This window comes from Sceloporus occidentalis, unplaced genomic scaffold (genome assembly GCF_023333645.1).
Source record: "Sceloporus occidentalis isolate IW3139 unplaced genomic scaffold, rSceOcc1.0.p SCAF_2, whole genome shotgun sequence".
Classification (NCBI taxonomy): Eukaryota; Metazoa; Chordata; class Lepidosauria; order Squamata; family Phrynosomatidae; genus Sceloporus; species Sceloporus occidentalis.
This window is the reverse complement of record NW_028316982.1, coordinates 111,723,035-111,746,478: the sequence shown is the minus strand read 5'-3', so window position 1 is coordinate 111,746,478 and position 23,444 is coordinate 111,723,035. Positions and strand designations below refer to the sequence as shown.

At 40.3% G+C, this 23,444-nt stretch overlaps 1 protein-coding gene across 3 annotated transcripts in view; it reads right to left on the bottom strand.

Moving 5' to 3' along the window:
• LOC149318872 (GRIN2-like protein) overlaps positions 1-23,154 on the bottom strand; it is a 48,171-nt gene extending 25,017 nt beyond the window's left edge. Inside the window, exons 1-2 of one of the 3 annotated variants that reach the window (XM_089507901.1) lie at positions 13,413-13,690; positions 12,992-13,125 (exon numbers count right to left, since the gene is read on the bottom strand). The gene's annotated coding sequence lies outside the window, so the exon portion shown is untranslated. Of the gene's footprint in view, positions 1-12,991; positions 13,126-13,412; positions 13,691-23,109 lie in introns of those variants that run through there. The other 2 variants (XM_089507904.1, XM_089507902.1) reach the window with 2 other exon arrangements.
• Positions 23,155-23,444: the final 290 nt, after the last annotated feature.

The window sequence follows — 23,444 nt, the reverse complement described above, 5'->3', positions numbered from 1 at the left end:
GTGACTTGCCCAATGTCACCCACTGGGTTTCCATGGCCAAAAAAGGATTCAAACCCTGGTCTCTGGAGTGGTAGTCCAAAGCCCTGACCACTACACCAGGCTTGCAATGTTGCATTCATTACAAGTTTAGGAATTTGGTTGTAGCAGCAACATGGTGGGGAAGAAGTGACCCACTGTTTTCGATTGTGTTTCCAATGGTTGGTGGAATCAAAAGAGATTTAATATTTATAGCAACCAAGATTACAAAGCCCACACTTGGATAAATTAAACAGGATTAAGCTGGAAGAGCATTTGTTGTGTTTTAACCATACCTCACAATAATTATAGCAATGTTATCACTTTATCCGAGTCACTCCTGAGCAAAAAGGATTTCAGACACTGGAAAGAATATACTCTTTTAAATGTTAATACAAATAGCAACAAAAACCACACGTGAGAACCATATTTCCATCATGGATAGCAAAACAGTGGATCACTTCTCCCCACCGTGTTGCTGCTACAGTCAATTTCAGAAACTCAAACAAAAATATACAGATGACAACAATCATGAGCTGTGCAGCAAGACAGAAATACACTACTCTCTTTCATCTATTCTTACAGCAGTATGAATGTAACAGTGGAAAACTATCCTTAATCACTAAGACAAAAATGAGAGTTCAAGCTAGGTCAAACCTATAGAGACTATTAAAAGGCCACAATATCATAAATGTAAAATACAGGAACCATTATTGAACATAAATGTAAACACAATTGGTCTTAGGTAGCCTGCCCCAACCTGGCTGATTCCTACTATTCTCAGATATCTGACCATTGGTACCAATTTGGAGGAGATTAGCCTAAAGGAAAGGTCCAGAAAAAGATATAAATTCATGCAGTAACATGGTTTACTTATTAAATTCAAAAAGTTTTAATCCCAGCTAATTCTATCAAATTTAGGCAGTAGAATATTATAAATTGGTTTAATAAGAAGGTCTTTAATAAGTAAAGAAAAATGTTTTATGAAACATTTTATCAAGTCTGCATCTTCTGTTTGGAAAAGACGTGAGCAATGAAGGCCCTTTTCTCTCTTTTTATTTTCATCTACAAATAGTAGTAAAACAAAATATACGTGTACATAAATAAGGTTCTTTTCAAAACATATTCCATTATTCTTGTCTTTTACATAAGTAATTTTCCTCTATTTCTTTTCTGTCATGTTTACTTTGTACTTCCCTTTGTTAATCTAGTATGCCAAAACAAACAAACAAACAAAAAACTAACAACAACCCCATTATCTTCATTAACTACTGATTTATATACACTAGGATTTTCCATATAGTCTTCCTGGTTTGTTCATCATAATCTATCTTATTTCAACCAAATACTTATCAAGTTTGTTTGTTTGTTTTAACATGACCACTTATTTCTACATATATTAAGATCAAAGTCCATTCATCTTTTGTCTTCTTTATCTTCCGTTTATTCAACCAATTACAGTGGGTCCTTGTTATCCGCTGGGGTTTGGTTCCAGAATCCCCCGTGGGATTAAATATAATGGCAGAGCAAAATGGTGTCCCTTATATAAAGGGTTTACGAAGGTCCTTTTATAGAGGTATACCAACTTCTCTAGATCAGTGGTTCTCAATTGTTAGTCTTCCTGATGTTTTGGAATTCATGTCTCAGCAGTTCCACATACCATGCCCAATGCTCAGGAATTTTGAATTTAAGTCCAAAAAATCTGAAGGCTCAAGATTGAAAACCACTGGTCTAAACTGAGATATAGCTATAGAAGAAAGGAGACAAGGTTTGACTATGTGCACATCAGCAGTGGGCAACTGTGGCTCTCCAGATAGTGAAGAACTAGTACTGAGTAGTAACTACCCCCAAAATGTCTCACTTATGGACAGATTACTAGGGTAGCTGGAAGTTGTGTTCCAACAGTATTTAAGGACCACCATTGCCCACCCTTGCTTTATGGGATCAAATATTGAGGTTCAAGAATTAGAAAACATTTCCACCTGTTTTGAAGTGGGACCAGAATAAAGATCCGATAGTTCCAAGAATTACATAAAGAACAAAAGCAGAAGCATACCTCTGTAGGTTTCAGGTAGGTAATTAATATCAATGCAAGGTATAATTTTAATGCAGTGTTGGATAGTGGTTTGAGCATTAGACTCAGACTCCAGAAGGCCAGGGTTTCAATCCCTGTACTACCATGGGACCCATTGGGTGAGCTTGGGCAAGTCACACTTTCTCAGCCAAAGAAAGGCCTGGGGCAAACCTCCTCTGATGAAATCTTGCCAAGTAAACCATATGAGAGAGATGCTATAAATCAGAGTTGATTCGAAGGCCTGTAAACAACAAGAAGGTGGTAGCATAATGGATGTAAGTAACAGTAATAAGTCTGATATGGTGGTTGTTGAAAGCATTTCCCTCAGGAAATCTAAAGGCAAGATAATCAGTGTAGGAGACATTAGCCTATTTAAGATGCTTTTGCAATAAAGCCCCTAAAATTCTCCAGAATACAAACTGCAAAACCTGTATCACAATTCCAAAATTAAAATTCCAAGATGTAAGAAACTGAAAGTCCCTTGCACTAACTCATTCATGTGTTTACGAATTTTACAACTGTACTGAAGGGGAACAGTTGTTCATTGCAAGGGTCAGAAATTAATCACTTTTTTAAAAACAACAACAAAATAAAAACCAGGCTAGTAAGTATAGGCTAATAAGACTGAGATTATTTCAAAATTTTACACAGACTATCTCTTGAATCAACTGAAGATTTTGATCAAGTCTAACACTACTGTTTCAGAAGATATGGGAGAAATATGATGAACCAATTTTAAATTCTCAGTTATACTAGTAATAAACATTCTAACTGCACAATGCTCCGCATTCCTACCCCACTGAATTTATTGGGACTTAGATACCCTCGAATTTGGCAGAGAGGAAACCTGAGTGCTGATGCTTAATACCAAAAAGAGCATTTACAGTAGAAGCTTTTAAAGTTACTCCTAACAGCTGCATTGATACTTTCTATCAGATGTTGAAGAAAATGGTTATGAATGTCTGAATGGAGAAGGGGATGACAGAATTAGGCAGAAAGTGTACATTGGAAAATATCTGGCCAAAGGGCCAGGCAACACATGCACAGTCACCAGAAAGGTAGTGCATATCTTCTGTCACATGTCCACATAAGCACAATGTTCATGCATGTGTACTCAAAAACATGGAAAAACTAGGATCACTGGGACAGTTGTGCGCATTTTAATTCTCACGCGCACACACACAATTATAGCATTCGAACTGGCTCCCCATTGCCTGATAATAGCATGCCATTGCCCAAATTTGCTTGTGGCAGTCCATCACGCAGTAACGTGAAACCACATGTTTGCATTCAGATTGCCATCGGATTATACTTCCAATTCCCCTTGTTTGATAAACTCTTAAGACGCATGAATTTGTATTTCTATTTGTGTTTTTAGCGTTTATTCTGTATTGTACTACATTTTTCCTGAAAGCCCTACACTTTTATGGTGCCTTGTCTCCCTTTATGGATAGGACATCTGGTCACTTTGGAGAGAGCCTAGCTAATGAACTACCTGAACATTAGACCAGCAGACTGTTCTTTTATGGGTTGAAATGGCATTCATAGGTCAAGAGAACACCAAGTCTGAGTATAGGCGAATGATGGGAATGGGAGTTAAAATTATATAGTAGCCAAGATTACCTGGGACAAATTTAGTTTCACTGATAAAGGTTTAGAGACATGAGAGGGCGAATGGACAGATTTGGAGCAATATCAGAAGAAGGGGGACAGAAAGAGGGCTGGGGGGGAGTCAGATCCAAGGCCAGGGAGGATGGAAAGAGGGCTGGGGAGGCTAAAGAGAAGGATGGGGAACATTTTTTAAAAACATTAAAATTAATTGAAAAATTGATAGAATGGTTTAGCAACTACTTACCAAAAAGACAGCACTGGGTGTGTGTGTGACATCTCTGGGGAGGGATGGGACTCACACACCCTTCTGCCATTTGTCCCTCCCCCTCAGAATGAATTGATTCTGATCTGGTGTTTCCACTTATTGGACATGCTTCAGAACTAATTCTTCTGAAAAGAGCCGCAAAAAACCTACTATCAAGAAAACTCAGGGGGTTTGTGTTTGCCCCACTTCATCCTGAATAAGGATCGGAATCAGTTTCAAATGGGAATGAGGGCCATATACCTCGAATCAGGGTTCACTTCAAATTGTAGTGGGAATGACCCCTATATTACCTAGCTAGCTTCTTCTTTCCCTCCCAGTCCTTGTGGCACCAGTTGCTCACCCCCCCACTCTGCTCTGTATCCACATTTAGACTGGAGGCAAGAAAACTTGAGTAAACATTTCTTATCTCGCTAAGTATATGAGAAGGAATTATCCCCTCATTTTACTTTGCTCATGGAACAGCTTCCTTAGCTAAGATTTTTGTTTTAATTTCAAAATAGGAAAATATGTTCTCTTTCTTTCCCTCCCAGTCTATGTATGTGTATGAGCCTGTGTCTGAATAACTAGCTGAGAGCAACGGTGGCTGTTACATAATGTATACTGCTTAATGACATCACCAGGGGCTATCCCTAGCTCTCTGGGTTTTGGCCTGGAAATCTCAGGGCTTGGCACAATCATGAAAATGCAACTCTATGCCCACAGCAAGTTTGAATCACTGAACCTAAAGCCAACAACTCATAAGAATGCTGCTCTTTACTCTCACAGTGAAGCATGGGTTTATGGATCTCTAAGAGAATGATGCAAAATAAAATAAAATCTGCAGCTATGTGTAAAAAACAAAACAAAAACAAAGCCCAACACACACACACACACACCACACAAGCCTCTCAACTACCTTAGGCAGATACTAAGCATTCACTATTGTGGGCCAGAACTATCCAAATTACAGTTGCCTGCATAAGCCAGTGAGTCCAGAACAAGGAGCGCAAAATGTTAGCAGGGAAAACAAGGCAAACAAGTAGTACAATGGGAAAAGGAAATCACCAGGCCTAGAAGTGTGGGTTCAGATCAAGAGCAAGGGATGACTATGAAGTGGCAGTGGGCAATTCTGGGGGCATCAGAGGTTTACATAGCAGACCATCTGTGTATAATATGTCCTGCGACTAGTCCCTCAGGGAGTTTGGACTCCCAAGCATTTATGAGCTACAAGCCTAGAAACACTAAAGGAGATAATGCATTTGGGTGTACTTAGGCTTGTCATTATTTGCATGTCATTTTTGAAAGAAAACTAGGGTGATAATCAAATCAGTAAAATAATAAATAATAAAATTATGTGCTATATTGCTATGAATAAACTGAAATGGGAAGGAAAATTATTCTAAATGTATTAATTAGTACATTTATATAGTGTAGTCAAAACTGTATATCTGTATATACAAATAAAAAATAGCAAGGAGGAGGCAGGAAAGTGGGGAGGAGGGGATAGTGACACTGAAACGGGAAAAATTCAAAGGCAGGAATCACTCATAGGCCAATCCAGGATAAACCAAGGATTTTATTGTTTATGCAAGACACAGCCTCGGGATTCGTCCCAAATAGGCTGCTCAAAGCAAAGACCCCCGGACGTAATCAGGGACCTAGCTAGGATTTTAGGAAGGGGGGGGGGGGTCCAGACTAAGTGCCATTATTATATTCTATTTTTCTAATGGAAGGGGGGGTCCAGAACCCAAGAACCCCCCCCCCTTGGCTACATCCCTGATGTAATCTTTTATAGGAGGCTGGATAGCAATAATAGGAAACAGGTGTTGACTTCTCAGATGTCTTGTAAGCACTTTCAGCAGTTACAAGGAAAGCGGAACAGAAACGTGTTGCAAAAACCTCTAGCCTGGTGATGTTAAGCAAGCTTGCTTAAGCAAGCACTCTTTGGCATAAACAGAAAAGCAGAATTTACTTGTTAACTTTTGCAAGAGTCATTTAGCTGAAGCCCCATGTAGCTATCTAGCCTTACCCCAAAATGCAGTCATAGGCAATCACAGTCAAAGTAGTATAAACCTTCAATTTCCTCTTATCAACACCACATGGCTAGCAATCATGCAAGTGCCTCAGGAATGGCTTTTCGCACCCAGGCCGTTGCATGATTTCCAGATTGGAAAAGGAACAGGTGGGAGATGGGGCAGCTATGGGTCGGAGGTAGCGTCATGCAATAAACATTGCTGAAGCCACCTCCATCCCAGTGAATCATGGTTTAAAAGCCATGTGTGATCATCTCCTCAACCTGCAAATTTTCCATATTCTGTAATGAACTTGCTAAAACACAATGTCAGTGTGAACTGCATAATTATCTTCAACATAAATTAACATGCTTTTGGTTTTTTGTGGTATTGGTCATGACCTGAAAATATTATATTGATTTAAGTATATTTGAAGCATGAAATATATTGGAAGGGAACACACAGAGAATTTAGGTTAGTGTTCTGACAACCCACAACTCTCTATACCAGCTTTCTTAACTAATGTAAGCACTGGACTGGTGTGTATTGATACTAGGGATCCAAAAAGTATAAAATTGATTCAATAAAGGTAAGGGCACCTCTCAAGTTTCAGTTTTTTCATATAAATGATATTGGCAATGATGATTCTCCAGATGCTTCTGGACTGTAAGTGCTCTGATTCGTCATCATTAGCTATGCTGGCTAAGGCTGTTGGGAGTTGCAGTATGAAAACATCTGGAACCCAACCAGTTGCCCTGTCAGGTGGGACATAACAAGGGGACAGATAAAGTATCAAAAAGCAGGGGATTGGACTCATTCTCCCTTCAGCAATCCTGACTGGTATGGTATTTTGGGAATTATTATGCTGCAGGTATAACTACGCAGAGTTACACCCATGACATATATTGGCCTTATGATATCCACAAGAAATCTTGGGAATTCAAGTCTTCTGAAGGCAAATAGTTACCTAACTTGGTCCTCAAGAACTAATATTCCTTGGGAAGAAGTCTGAGAATATCAAACCAGATTAAACATCTAGCACTTCTTCATTAAAAGTGAGTTCCTGTCCTGAGAACCCTTTTCTTACACATTCCCTTGAAATGAAGCCCTCAGAAAATCATCACCTCTTGACCTATCTCTTCTTAACACAATGAAAATGATCTGGACTAGAAATATGAACATACGGTTCTTTGAGGCAAATGGTAAAAGACAAAAAAGTCATACAACCTGGATAATTTAATTGTACCCTACCATGACACCTATTGTTAATCCTCTCCAAGAATGTGACTGAGCAGAGACCTTGTGCACAGAGGCAGTCAGAATCACTTTTCACTGATGGGCTACTTCCCTAGTATTTAAGGAGCACTACTTAATATCCCACAGACAACAGCCAGTGTCAATCTAATTGACACTCAGCCTGGTCCTGTTCCACTTTCCTAATTGCACAAAGGATTACCCAGATTAGTTCACCAAAAAAGATTACAGTTTTGACACATGGGGGGGGGGGGCAGTGTGTCCTTGCAAGTGTTTTCTTTTGAATGGAGCTTTAGCAACACATTTTTAATTCCCTTTGTTTGTTTGTTTTGTAACAGAAGTTCATATTGATCAATCTTAATTGTTAAGCAACACTGACACTCCTCCTCCTCCCCCCTGCAGTTTCTCTTTCTATCTGATCTCTCTTTCAGTTTGCAAGCAATTTGTTGTTAATTACTGTCAAGTCAAGCTAAGAGACCTCCAGGTAACTCGGTCATCGACAGTCATCTCTGTCTTGTTTGCCCAAGATGGGACAAAGTAATTAAAGGGGATAGATATGTGGAACCGCAGATTTAAAAAGCATTGTTCAAATAGTGGAGTTATTGGAAAGAACTATAAGTTATGTCTAGGTATGTCACTTGGTTTCAATTTTGTTTTTGTATTGTTAATGATGCAAATGATTAAGAGCACCAACAATATTTATGGCACATCCATTGCATCATCGGAAGCTGGTCTCCTGTATCATTCTGTATTATTATTATTATTATTATTATTATTAAGCTTTATTTATATAGCGCTGTAAATTTACACAGCGCTATACATACAATCTTTTTAATTAGATGGTTCCCTGCCATCAGGCTTACAATCTAAAAAGACATGACACAAAAGGAGACGGGAATAGAGGTGGAGAAGAGGATCAGGTCCAGCATTTCTTCTCTCCCTCTGAGGCCTGGACCAAGGCAGATGGACTGGAGGGAGGGCTCTCCTTCTTTGTTTGGGCCAGGCCTGATGGAGCTAGCAGGCCTTTCTCTTCCTCTGAGGCCGGATGACATCAGATGTATCCATTTTATATAGCACCATCAATTTAAGTATTGGCTAACATTTGACAGTGGGAAAACAACCAGCAGGATTACTTGGAGGTGGCAGACAGAGAGGTCAAGGGAAAGGTAAGGAACATATATGGATGCAATTGCACATTCATTTCAGGGTTTTCCTCCCATACATATCTACTTTTGCGATTATTGTTAAAGGGGAACTGAGGCTGTCCCAAAAGATCCACGGTACAATGCACTTCACAGGCAACGCTTATGGCATAAGTGTTACCTTCAGACGTGGTAGTGGTTATATAAGGAGGCCATATAGATAAACTGCTAAGTGGTCACATTAGTACTGACTCCAGTTTTGTGAATTGAAATAATGCTGGGACTGCTGTGTTCTTGATTCTGAAGCTCCAGTGTTCCTTTACCACCACTACCACCCTATCAGCAGTTGTGCCTTTTATTGCGAGAAACATGAATGTAATAGTTCTGTATAAGAAAAGCTGATCTGAACATGGCACAAATCTGTTTTCTTTCCCCACTGAGCAATTTCAATGCCTCCCCAGTCTCTACACACTTACACATAAACTGGAGGGCTTTCTCCAAGACAGATGAAAGAGTGTTCACACTAGCCTGAACCTCATTGTCACTTCTCATTTGAGACACTAACATTGCCTTAACTTGCCCTGAGCATACAGTGCATAGCTTTTAAAATATTAAAAAACGTTAGTAGACAGCTACGTTTTTGGACTGCAACTCACTTAATCTATGATAGAGCCAATGATGGGAGCTGCAGGTCAATTAATCTGAAAAGGCCACAGTTTACCACCTCTGTTTTTTAAAAGTGCTAAGGCCATAGCAGGGTTCAAAATTATGGCTGTGGCATTCATGCTCTCACTGGAAAGTATAATAATCCTTGGTAAAGTGAAAGGCAGTAGGAAAAGTGGAAAACTGCATTACCAATTAATTAATTAATTAATTAAATTAAGGAAGTTATGGCTCTGAGTTTGCAAGACCTGAGTAAGGCTGCTGATGACCAACCCACCTGGAGATCTCTTATTCATAGGGTTACCATGTATTGAAGCTAACGTGATGACAAAAATGCAAAAATGCATCTTGTAGCACTTTTGAGTGAAAGAAGCTGTTGCATAAGCTTCCATGAACTCCATGCGTCCGAGGAAGTAGATGAAAGGTCATGCTACAACTTATTTTACTCAGTCTCAAAGGTCATATGAGATCCCTTTGCATACTGATATTCCAGAGTAACATGGCTAGGTCTCTGAACTGATGGCAAATATCATCATCAACAACAACAACTGCTCACTGTCACCATGGACAGAATGATAAGATATGGATCAGACCCAAAGTATTCCTGATATTGTTTTTAAAAAGAGAATAGTTCCGTTTACTTTCAGTTAGTTTTTTAAAGGCAACCATAGCACGGGACAGACAGCCCAAAAAGGGTGGCCTGCCAGTGGCCTAATTACTTCCGGAGGGAAGCCAGAGCCACTAAACCATGCGGCTTCCCTCCGGACTAAAAATAACCTGGAAAAACTGGGTTCTTTTTGCACCGCAGGGCCAATGTAACGAGTGCGCCATTGGCGCACTCATAATGTAAGCGACACACGGTGACATGTGGATGCCGCATGGCTCTCATGTAACAATGGTGGCACCCATGTACATGGGACACCACCATTGTTACGGCGCCGCACCATGCTAGGGTTAAGGACCGTGTGGTTGCCGTACAGTCCCTAACCTTAAAATCGGCACCAGCATGGCCCATCTGCGCGGTATGTACTGCGCCCAAATTAATGTGTTAGAAAGTTGGTTTTAGTAATGGAATCACCCCAAATCCTTCCAACACTAGTGAAAGAGGCAGTGTCCAAAATAACTACTCAAGCCCGAATTGGTGTCAGGAGGAGAAATATTATTTCTCAGGTTAAGAACTATATCTGCCTCCATAAACAATAGACACGGTGGCTTAGTGGTTAAGATGCCAAGTCTGATGATTGTAAGATCAGAAGGTTGGCAATTGAAGGCCTAAGTGTCACATGACGGGGTGAGCTCCTGTTACTAGTCTCCACTTCTGCCAACGTAGCAGTTCGAAAGCATGTAAAAGTGCAAGTAGATAAATAGGTACCACTTTGGTGGTGAAGTAACAGTGTTCTGTGCAGTCATGTTGGCCACATGACCACTGGAGTCTTCTTCAGACAACACTGGCTCTTCGGCTTAGTAATGGAGATGAGCACCGCTCCCTACAGTCAGTTACGACTAGAAATTAATGTCAAGAGAAACATTTACCTTTTACACAATGAATATTTGGTTGACATATCAAGACTTGCGTTATTGGCAGTGAAAGCCTATGCGTACTGGCAACCAGAATGAGGTTTACTCTTGTCTGTAAGACTTTTCAAATGAAGTTCTGTTTTCAATCCAGTGCTGTTGATCCTTGAGGAAATAACCATATTTGAGCTTGCACTCTTCACCTTATTTACTTGGAAACAAATCCTGCTAGAAACAAATGGTTACACTTACAAGCTAACGTATCTAGATTTGTGTTGCCAGAAACACAAATAAGGCCACGTAAGTTTTTATAGCAAGCCAAAATGGTATAGTAATTTCAGTGCTGAACTAGAACTTTGAGAGACCAGGACTCAAAATCCCCACTCAGCCATATAAGTCCACTGGGTGATCTTGGAAAAGTCATGCTCTCTCAGCCTCAGAGGAAGGCAATGGCACATACACACACCAGAACATACCTTCGCAAGAAAATCCCATGATATGGTCACTTTACAGTTTCCATAACTCAGAAGTGACTTGAAGGCAAACAACAAGTTTTTATAAGACACAGGACCAGGTTCTGACAACAACTGCTGGTACAATATATTGCTCTGTTTTGGAAACCTGGCTTACATGTTTACTTATGGCCCAAGCTTGCTGTATTCAATAAATTACTTTCCTATAATTCAACATGTTACAAGTGCTGTTTTCCTTTTTAAAATGGTTTGGATTTTGGAATAGGCTGCAGATGATCATAACTGTATCTTCTCATGCTACAAGAAGTAGCTGAGAATGGAGAAATGATGCCGGGAAAGTTATCAAGATTTTTATAGGCGTGGTACAGACCTCCCAAAAAGGGAGGCCTGCCGGCGCCTTTTTCCCCCCACAGAGAAGCCGAGCTGCCAAACCACATGGCTTCCCTGCGGAGGGAAAAAAACCATGAAAAGCGGGTTCTTTTTGCACCGCCATTGTGATGCCCGAGTGCGCCAGTGGCACACTCATGATGTCACAAGTGCGGTGCGACATGTGGATGCTATGAGTCCGTCATGTAACAATGACGGCGCCTGTATGCACAGGGCGCCACCATTGTTATGGCACCATGCCGTGCTAGGGTTAGGGACCATGCAGTTGCTGTGCAGTCCCTTAATCCTAGTATGCCACCAGCACGGCGCATTTGGCGCGTCTGTACCATGCCATAGTCCCTCTATGTATGTGCTTTTATGAGCAGCTTTACATGCAAAATTAACAATGTTTTTTCTCCCCCTCAGCACTTCTTATCCTGCTGGTAACAGCTTTATCAGCTAAGTTTCTACAAAACTGGCTGCTGTTGAAAGTAGAATTTGGAAAAAAAATCACATTTTGGACAGCGAATCCCAAAATGTCATATTAGTGGGTGATTCTGGAAGTTGTAATACAAAAGGTAACATTTCCAAGCCCTGCAATGGAACCACAGGAAGCCCCATAGAGACAGTGAGCACAGCCATGACAAATAGGTCACCCTCTCAACCCCACTGCTTGTTACTCCTTCTGGTTATTGGAAAGAAAGGCATATATATATATATATATATATATATATATGCTTGTCACTACCCCAAAATACACTCTGTTCTTTCTGAGCTCCCTCATTTCAAATTTTTTTTCTAGTGCCACCATTGAACAGGTTTAGTTTGTTAAAAATAGGCAAATATAGATATTGACATTTGTCAGTGCACACACACATTCACACTTATTTCCTGCATTCAGCTGGAGTATATCTACTGTACAGTAATTCACATTTTACCAATAACAAATAATCAACATCCATGCAAATTCAAGAATAAAGTTTTAGTTGCTTGGAACAAGATCAAAACAAAACCAAAAAAACAACAAAAAACAGATCAGCCTGACATTTAAAAATATATATATGCAACTACTGTAAGCTTTAGTGGGCTCTAGCAAAGGATTTTCATCAAGGGAGAAATCAGGATATGTGACTAATATTCTAAGGCCCACACCACAAAATAGATAGCACCAAAGTTTTCACAGCAGTATGAAACTGACTGTGATCCTATGGGAAGATTTGTAATTTGATTTGTAATCTTGCAATTTCAAGGAGAAGGAGAGAAAACGAGTTCTTCCTTTTGTTGTTATTGTTATTATAGAAAAACGACCAACTCGTTTCTTCCATTTCCCCATGAAACAAGCAAGATACAAGCGGTTGTGACATATTTAAAGTTAAACATTCCTAAAAAATCAACCCCAAAACTAAAGAACAGAAGCAAAAGTTATAAAAAGACAACATGATAAATACAGTGCACAGTCTTAATTTAAGCCACAGGTCCCCAAAGATAGAAACGTAGTCCCAGAACGTATTTTCAGGATCACAAATCCTGTCAAGAATGTAAAAAGTAGTAAGAGAGAGTATCTCTGTGCACATGCAAAGTACATTTGCCTTCCCTCCTTATCATCAATTCATTCCACCTACCTGCCTGGAAGAGGTAGAATCACAAAGAGTTGAGGGTGCGCATTCAAGCAAATATAACCCTGAGTAAACTCTTCTTAGACATTCTCCATGGGGATGGAGTATGGGAAATAGATTAATAGTTAGCGAACGTTCATCTGGCAAGAGAGAGTAAGAGATAAAAGAAGTGATCAGAATTCAATCCAATCTATTTCTAGCATCTCAGTGAGTTGCTTCCTTCCTTCCTTCAGAAAGAAACTCACATTCACTACCCAGCTTTTGCTACTTGGTTTCCTTCCCTACTGCTTCCCAGGTTTGCCTCTCTAGCTGTTTTAATCTCCAGATGATCAGCTTTGTTATTCCCAAAGATGTGCTACCAAAAGACAATTTCACTTGCAATTACAGGAAGGAAAAACACACACACAGCTGTGTCCACAGTCCTTACCTTCCCTCCATGGGGTGAGATTTCACATCCAGATTTGCCACAGGCCAGGACAGCTTGCAGAGGTTTCAGACAAAGATGCTCAAAATTCAATCAGTGAAGCAGAACAACCCAACGGAGAGTGCTGTGGGGTCTCTGTGTGTGTTAAAAAGCTTTCCTTTAGAAACTTCCACCAGGGAATGAGGAAGCCAAAACAGGTATCAAAGTGAGATGGGAGCAGTCTGCAGGGTTTGGCTGGTACATCTACAGGTGAGCCTGCACACTCGCCACTTTCTGATGCTTTTCCCACAAACAGAGAGGAATCAAAATGGAGCCTGACTGAGAGGGACAGAGATAATCCGGCTGCTTCATCTGATTAGAGAAACTGGGCCTGTGTGCAGCCAAGGGAAACGTAGAGAGGAAAGAAAGAAAGAAAGAAAGAAAGAAAGAAAGAAAGAAAGAAAGAAGGCAGTGTCACAAGGAGCGGGGAAGGATGAGGGTTAGCATTGTAAGCTGGATCATACAGTAAGGAATCCCCCTCCAGCACATGCTTTAAGGGGTCATGAAATGGTTAATATGTTTAATTTAATATATGTCGTTTTGCTGCCATAGCAAGAAGGGTTCTGTCTCAGATACTTGGAGATGAGAGGTGTTATTGTTGCAATAAAGAAAGTTTCTGTGTTTGTTAAGCTGTTGTTTATAACAAAACATTATTTTATTCAGCTGGCACGTTTTGGGTATGAACCTTTCTTCCCGAGCTGTAGAATCGACAAATAAACATACACGTATTTACAAGAATTAAACATTTAAAAAGGTACATTAGGACGTTTAAAAACCGTTCAACAAGCCACGAATTATATACATCCACTTAACGTTGGACTCGTCTCAGATTACAACATCTTGGTACACAGAACGATTATAATAATTGTTCTACTACAATTGTTGTTCGAAACATAGCTAAATGCTGTTGTTTAGAAATAACCTCGATGGTATTTCATTATTTGTCAATTCCGCAGCTCGGGAAGAAGGGTTCACACCCAAAACATGTCAGCTGGATAAAATATAGTTTTGTTTTTAAAAAAACAGAAAAAAATTATTGCAACAATAACACTGGAGCATTATAATCTCCATCTCCAAGCATTTTATGGTGTTTTTCCCCTTCGTTTTTTCACGCACCTGACTCATATAACCAACTTAACTTGCATTGTCCATATTGACCTGGAGCAGGTGTCTTTGCTGCTAGCCCAGTATGGTGAACCTTTTAGCGGATGAGTGCCCAAACTGCAACCCAACACCTACTTATTTATTGCAAAGTGCTGTGTCCCTCTGGCTTTCTAGTAACAAACTCTGGCAAACTCTCTGCTGGGGTAATGGCACATGTGCCCATAGAGAGGGCTCTGAGTGCCACCTCTGGCACCCATGCCATAGGTTCGCCATCACTGTGCTAGCCAAATATCTAGGCTGGCCTGGGGGATACTGAGCACAGCAGGATGCAGTTTAAAGGGAAAAATTAATTCATATTATTTTACAGTGCAGTCATACATATTGCCTCAGAAGTAAGCCCTGTTGAGTTCAACAGGACTCTGACAAGCATGGAGGATTAAAGTCTTAATCAGGATTCTTCTTATGTAATCATAGAATACTGGAGTTGCAAGGTACTCCAAAGCTCACTTAGTCCAACCCATTGCCAGAGCAGGAGTTCACATCTGAGGTGTTTGTTACTCTAGATTACATCTCACAAAGGAAGGATTGTGTGTGTATACAAGCACACAGACACACACACAACTTTCCAAAATAAATAAATAGAAATCCACTCATGGCCGAAGTCACAATGAGCAGGAATAGTAGAAGGTGTAACAAAGGTTCCTTGGGTTATAGTCATTAAAAAATCCAAGCAAAATATTTGTCTGTGAACTATTAATGTAAAAAGAAAGTAGTCATTTGTATTTCAAGCTTATTTCACTCCACTGCATTTAAAAGCAGACACCATTTTCCTATAAAATCATCACTAAATTGGAGGTTAAATTAATTGAACAGAGACATTATCCCTGTTTATTATTCCCCATAGCTTTTAACACCATCCTTGAATAAGGTATTTTTTATATTATAACTTAGGTGATAATAATAAATAAATGTATTTTTTCTAACATTGTGGATGTGGCCTGGAAAGCTATCCTTGGAGAGCAGCCATCCTGCTATTGTAATTCAATCATACCTCTCTAATGCAGGGTGGTACCATTTCAAGTGTGTGCATATTCCTCCAGAAAGAAACAAACAAAACTGTCAACATATAATACCACATAAAATCAACATGATGTGTTTGGCATCTTGCTCCCTGAGAAGTTGATTTTGTGCATGCAAAGAGTCTTTTCACATGGAAGCATTCAAACATGGGGTACCTCTGCTTTCATTATCAGTGTTCAAGGCTGGGGGGGGGGATGCATCCTATGATTCTTCTGCATATGTAGATTGTTTCATTCACGTGTTACAGGGTATATCTGCATAGTATCGGACAGTAAGGGCTGTTCGACGGTGGAACAAACTCCCTTGGAGTGTAGTGGAGTCTCCTTCCTTGGATGTCTTTAAGTAGAGGCTGGATGGCCATCTGTCAGGGGTGCTTTGATTTGGATTTCCTGCATGGCAGGGGGTTGGACTGGATGGCCCTTGTGGTCTCTTCCAATTCTATGATTCTATGATTATATGAATATGGTTATTGCAGTTTAATACCAGTTTAACTGCTGCTGTCTGTGGAATCCTGGAATTTGTAGTCTGATGATATACTTAAAGTTCTCTGCTAGAGAGCTATAAACCATTCCCTGAACTACAGAATCCCTAGCATAGGAATCTAAGTACCACATCAACTAACAAGTCTTTAGATTCTGTAAGGTGTAGCCATTGTATAATCTGGTACAACTGTGTATTGCAGATAGAATGGACTGTGACCTCACTTCGAAAGGAGACTTAATTTGCTCCTTTGACTGACCAAATTGAATGGATCTCATCCTCTACCTTATTATTGGAAAGTTCACTATCCAGTTGTCTCCTGGCAAGGTCATTGAGGCCATGGTAGTGGCTGTTTGCTGGCTCACCATGGCTCCAGGCTACATGCTCTGAATAGTATGGGAAACCCATTTAAGCTGGTAGAACTGCATCTCAGTTTCTTAATGTTAGCCTTAAGGCAGAGTTGTTGTTGTTGTTGAAAAAAAACTCTTTTGAATGATGCGAAAATAATAGAAGCTTCCAGAAAAGAGATGCTATTGCAAGGATAACCTTGCTCATCTACTTCTGTATGCTGCAGTCAATTTGAATCAAGTCAGAGGGTCCATATTGAGAAGCAGAGCATTTTAATGGTGTTGTTGAAAAGCTATGTGGGGTTTTGTGTCTTACTTATACAGTTTGGAAAATCTCAGTAGATATTAAGTTTGTTTTTAGACAAATGTTAGTTCTAGCATTAACCTTATTAGAACAGCATTTTTGGTATTGTGTGAGGATCCTGCCAATTCTTTGCAAGTGAACTTTGCAATCGCAAGCCCAACCAATAGCCTTGCCTAATAACTAAATGGCACTGTCACATTGTCCACAAATTCTGCTCTAGTTTATACCTGTAACACTTTCCCTTACGTTTGCCAGAGATTCTTTATTACATTCAAGCGGACCACTACTGTAGTTTACAATATTTTTCTGACTATGCCCTTCTCTTGTGAATATTTGGATACCGTAAAAGTTAATATTTTGTAAAATGCCCATGAGAGGATTGGCTAGTATTTTCCCACATTAAAGTTGTTCGTGGTACTCTTACTTATATGTCATGTGTTTTCCACACTCTTAGTTTGGAAAATGTTTCCAGAAACAATGAATAAATTCACAACTGAATTGAACGATAAATCAAATAATGGTTTCTCCTGCATAGCCTCTTATCACATTTCTTTTTTTCCTGACCTTTACCCTTCTTGTTATAATGAACAGAAGTGCAATGGGCCTTTGTTATCCACTGGGGTTTGGTTCCAGGACACCCCGTGGATACCAAAATCTATGGATGTTCAAGTCCCATTATATACAATGGCAAAGTAAAATGGTGTACCTTACATAAAATGGCAAAATCAAGATTTGCTTTTAAATTCCTTTTTTTTTTTTGGGGGGGGGGGCAGATATTTTAAAGCCATGGATGGTTGAATCTGTGGATATGGAGGGCCAGCTATAAAAGCACGCCTCACTACTTACAAGGAAAGAGTGGGCAAAATAATAAGGGATAGAACAAATCTGAAAAATATAGCTGTCTCATCTGTAGATTCAATGTTGGATGGAAAGTACAAGAAAAATGTGAGGGTTACAACCAGGCAACTGAATTATGATCTGGTGCATCTCTATTGACTTCACACCACAAAATCTTATTTAGAAAAAGTTGTCGTTTGAATGCACATCATCTGAACTGAATGAAAAGGGGTCATTGCTTCAAGTCTGAAGATGTATAAGAAAAAACTACATACTACTAAGAGTCAAGGCAGATTTGAATGTCATTCCGCATAGTTCCAAATCATCATTTATTGTAAGTTCCCTGTATGTAAAATGGAAATATTAATTTACTTCTTCCCAGGAGGTGATGAGGATGAACATGATAAAAAATTTAAAAGGACCTCATATTGATAAAACGCTATATAACCATTTTAAAAAGCATCTCCCTAGATTCCATTAGAACAACATTGCCATCCAGTGGAAACTGGAGGTATCATCCAGTAATTTGCTGTGTGCCTTCAAGTCAATTCTAACCTATGACGACCCTAAGATGAACCTATCAAGGGAGATTTTCTTGGCAAGATTTGTTCAGAGGGGTCTTTCTCTGAGATGGAGAGAGTATGACTTGCCCGAGATCACCCAGTGGGTTTCCATGGCTGAGTGGGGATTCGAACCACAGTCTCTAGAGTCGTAGTCCAACACTCAAACCACTACACCATGCTGCCAACAGCTATGTACAAATGGATTCCAGAAAGAAGCACAGTAATGGGATTTCGTTCTAAGTGCCCAACTGTGCAATGCATTAGAAGTGCGGCTATGGGCCCCTCCAGATGCGGTAGATGACTGAGAAGGTTGCAATATTATTTGCTGTGGTTCTCAGGGTTTCTTAGACTATCCAAAGGATAGTTCTCTTGTCCCAGGATATTTCCTGGCAATTCCTGGCACTACTTGAAACATTTTATTCTCACCTTTTAGTGGGTTTCTTTCTAATTCCAACACATAGTGGAACAAAAAATTCTTCTTTACTTCACCTCCTTAAAAAAAAATCCAATCTTGATGTTACAATGCACCAGTGAAATGACATTTTTGCACTACAACACTAGTAATGCCATTGAATGGCAGGAATGAATGCAGGGAAGACAACTGCCAAATCCCATCAGAATTTAAGGATCTATATTGTAAGAACTCATGCTTCTTTAGACCAGTATGGAAGAGCCTTCTAACTGTATTCTTTTGTTTTGCAAAGTAGAGGTGTACCAGAGTCGGAGACATCATCCACAGAGAGGGGATTTAAACTTTCCCACCAGTGCTATAGGACCTCCAAAAACAACCGGGGATTTTTCTCCAACAGGGAAAAGCTATTCTTGGCACAAAGAGTAGCTTCAGGGAGAGAGGAAGATTTTCACTCGGACCACAAAACAGGGGGAAGAAATGTAAGTGCATCTCTGCTTCTGCTGTGGACATAGATCCTCCCTTCCCTTACTGCCTATTTCTTTTTAAAAGACCGATACGTTAAATCTAATCATGCATTTGTTTTATGCATTTATAACAAAACAGTCTGGCTCTGCTTTTCAAGGACTAGAGACAGGGGACGTTATCAAACAAGGGAAATTGGAAGTATAATCCAATGGCAATCCGAACGCAATCATGGGGTTTAACGTTATTGCGTGATAGACTACCACACGCAATTTCGGGCAATGGGAAATCAGTCCAAGCGCAATCATGGGGTTTCACATTATTGCGTGATAGACTACCACACGCAAATTTGGGCAATGGCATGCTATTTTGGGGGCAGTGGGAAGCCAGTTCAAATGTAAATCGCATTCACATAAATTTGCTGACCTAGCGAATTCATGTAAATGCATTCTGGCCCCACTTTCTTTTCATTCGAAATTAAGAGAAATTCCTCCCGTGTGATAAAGTCCAGGTAGCATTCTGAGGCGAATCCGGAACCATGAGTTCTGGGACAAAATGAGAAAAGTTTGAAACAGTTAATTTGGAGCTGTAGAATTCTGTAAATCTGTCAGACAACTGCCAGAATTCCAGAATTCACATCCCTTGGGACTTCAGAGGGTCACGTTTGCCACAGAAACTTGTCAAGTTTTGCTCTTTTGGGATCCAAACAAGATAATTGTGCCCTCTAGGGTGACAATTAGCCATTTTGCCCCATGGGGGAATCGTGGTCTTTTCTTAGGCCCATTGGGAGTCATTATAACAGCATGACCCCCAATCTTTCACAGATGAAATGAAGGACATGTGTGATCAAGCAACATCAGAGTATGATCACTATGGGTAAAGTATGCAGAGAGATCTTGTAGCACCTTTGAGACTAACTGAAATAAAGATGTTGGCAGCATGAGCTTTCATAGACTTCAGTCTACTTCCTCAGATGTATTTCTCAGATGCATTACCAATATGGGTAAAGTTATTAATAAGGAAGAACACACAAGCTACGAGAGGATGCAGTTGTTTGCTCTTGCCTGAGTCTACTGGGAAGGGCATGAAATCATGATTCTATTCCTTCACCTTATTTCCAGTCCTGAATTACTGAATTAATTGGGTGCAAACTACTTTTGCAAGTCGAACTCGGTTTGCAGCAACTGAAGTTAGCCCGGGACAAAGAGGGCAAGCAGAGGAGGAGAGACAAACAGGCACATTTTAAAAGCAGCTGAAAAGTGGGATGAAAGAGGATTAACTGGGTCTTTCCCTGCCAAACTGGGACAGTTGGAGGGTTTATAATAGCTGGAAGTGACTGGTTAGTATAGTCTTCTGGGAGGGAAGGCATCTGTGGGCTTAGAACAGCCCAGAGAAGGAAAAATGGACACTTCCCTTCCTAAGGAATGCTCATGGAGTGCGTCAGTGGAGAACTGAGGCTGCATTGGGAGCCTTGAGGGCTGCATGTAGACCATAAGCAGCATTTTGCCCAATGCTGCAGTAGTATATCTGCTTGCAACGCCAGTCTGGCTCACCTACTGTGCAGTCATAATATCCACTGTATTACAATAATGTGTACTGGCATGGCAGGCAGTGTGCCTTGTTCTGAGCATATAATGACATAGAAGGAAATGTCTGGCTGTTCTGTTGTTGCCAGACTGTCACACCCATCATGCCTGACTGTTGGCTGTGTTGGCTAGGGCTTCTGGGAGATACAGTTCAACAACATTTAAAAACCCACAAGTTCACATTCCTGGATTAAGAGGTGTTTAACATGCCATGAATAGGACGGTATTAGGGTGTGAGCTGCTGTTCCATTCTGAATCCTTCCTGTGATGATCTGCAGGATTGCCTCTGCAACAGATTAAATTTAACTGCATCAGTGCTATCAGATCTTGCTTTAATCTATTGGTTTTATATAACCTCCCTTTATGATCATAATGGGGATTAATAGACGAATTGCCGAAAATGTGTACCTGCCAGACTTCTAGCTATAGGGTGAGGTAGGGGGAATATGACCAATGCCTCTCCAAGTGAAGATCCTTTCCTGAAAATTAAATTTTCCTTCAGTCCCTAAATTTCTACATTGCACAGAGTGTGACACTGACAATTGTTCTTACCTAAAACTCATGTTTTTGCTGTGTTTTCATTCCCCTCTGCGTTTTTTCTTTGAATGCCTAAACTGTATTTCTAAGTGTGCAACTGAACTTTTCAGTTACTGCTGTGCTAGAAATTTGGAAACAACAGGACATTTCATGAGAAGGGCAGAATTCTTATTTGGGGTTTTGGTCCTCCCCCTTCCTGTTGATACTCCTCTAATCTCTGCTTTCCTTTTTCCGAAGTACAGAGAGGGGATGGACTCTGAAAATTGTGTGTATATGTGTGTGTGTGTGTTAGTTGTAGAGGAGCAGTACTGTTGTTAACAGTTGGACGTAACATCTTACTGATGATAGAAAGAAGCAAGATATGTGAACAAAAATGTTATTGGATCCTTATATATCATTATGCCCTTGATTCGCTGAGCCAGCTTTTCAAAGTTCTCAAAGATTATCTGTTGATTACAAAACACAAAAGCAAAGCAAAGCAGCAAAGCAAAATGAAAGAAAACATGTTTTCCTTAATACATAGCTCAATGATAAAGCATTTGAGATTGTGGCTCTCTGGCCTTAAATGTGATTGCACCAATGCCTAAACTTTGAGAGGGGCACTGCCTGCACTTTTAGAGGAGACTCTAAAGTCAGCTTATTTGCTGTTATATGCCTCCTCCAATCTAGGGGACTGAGCAGAGCTTATAAAAGTTACATTTTGGACTACAACTCCCCAAATCCCCAGCCAGAATGGTCACTTGGGTAACTTTCCAAAGCTCTGATGGACAACCAGAAACCATCTTATCTTTGTAGGCTGCTCAGGGCATATTTGTAGTTGTGAAAAGGAGGAACGTGGCAGAAATTGAAGACAAAATGGGAAAATACTCTTCAGGAAAACTTTTGATAATGTTGAAAGGCCAAGTGAAAACCTAAAGTCTGGGCCTTCCAATGTTGGACTACAATTCTCATCAAACTGAACTAGCAGAGCTAATAAGAATAATGAGGGCTGTAGTCTAATAACATATGAATGGGTACAAGTTGCCTGCTCCTGGCCCTTTTATTATTGTGTGCCTTCAAGTTGCTTCTGATTTATGGCAACCTTAAGGCAAACCTATCATAGGTTTTCTTGGTGCGATTTGTTCAGAGGATGTTTACCACTGCCTTCTTCTGAGGCTGAGAGAGTGTATGTTGCCTAAGGTCACCCCAGTGGATTTATATGGCTGAGCTGGGATTTGAAACCTGGTTTCCAGAGTCCTAGTCCAACCCTAATGGAAGCAATAGTCTCCAGTCTCCAAGCTGGAGAGTTTAGCACTGTGCAGTATTTTAGGATCACACAAGGTGGCGGTATTGGCTCATCTCCTAAAATACTGTAACTAAAGAAGACCTTTTCATTCAGTCTCTTCACATGACACATCGGGCTTGGATTGGAAGGCCCTTGTCTTCCCTTCCGAGTCTATCATTCTAGAATGCCACTTAGACAATGAAAGAATCTTAGAACTGGGAGAGATGCCAAGAGACACCTAGTTCATATTCTTTCCATGGAGAAATATATGGACCTAAATGACTCCTGTAGATTGTCCACTCCAACTCTGTGGAAAGACCTCCAAAGATGGAAACAACAGCAGTGTCGAAGACAATCAATTCCACTAACAGAGAAGTCTTGCGCTCATAGGTTAACATGTTTGGCATGTGGTGGATGTGTTACAAATTGAAATTGCTTCTGGTATGATTTGATATACCAACTCAAGGTCTACCAGTGTAAAAATGAAGAATGGGCTCTCTCAATTTAGGGCAACCTGAAAATGGGGGACATGTCCTACAAATTTAGGACTTCCTAAAAATCAACACCCTCTCATGTATTTTAAGAGATTTCCTACTGACAACCCAGCAAGTTTATTCTCCCCAACTCCACAAACTGGGACATCGGGAAATAGATACAAACCACATGAAAAGACATAACACCTCACCATCACAAAGATTTCCTAATGGAAAGAGATCTTGGACAACAGAAGATGTTTTCATCTACACTGGCAGAGCCTACTTCTTTCCGGGTGATTTAAGTGATCCTGGGTTCTCAGCCACAAGGACTATTTTCACTCAGTCTCTTCATATGAAACATCGAGGTTGGATTGGAAGGCCCTTGTCTTCCCTTCTGATGCTATCGTTCTAGAATGCCAGTTAGAGAATGAAAGAATCTTAGAGTTGGAAGAGATGCCAAAAGCCACCTAGTTCATCTTCCTTCACATGTTAACCTATGAGTGCAAGACCTCTCTGTTAGTGGAATCGATTGCACTTATAGGTT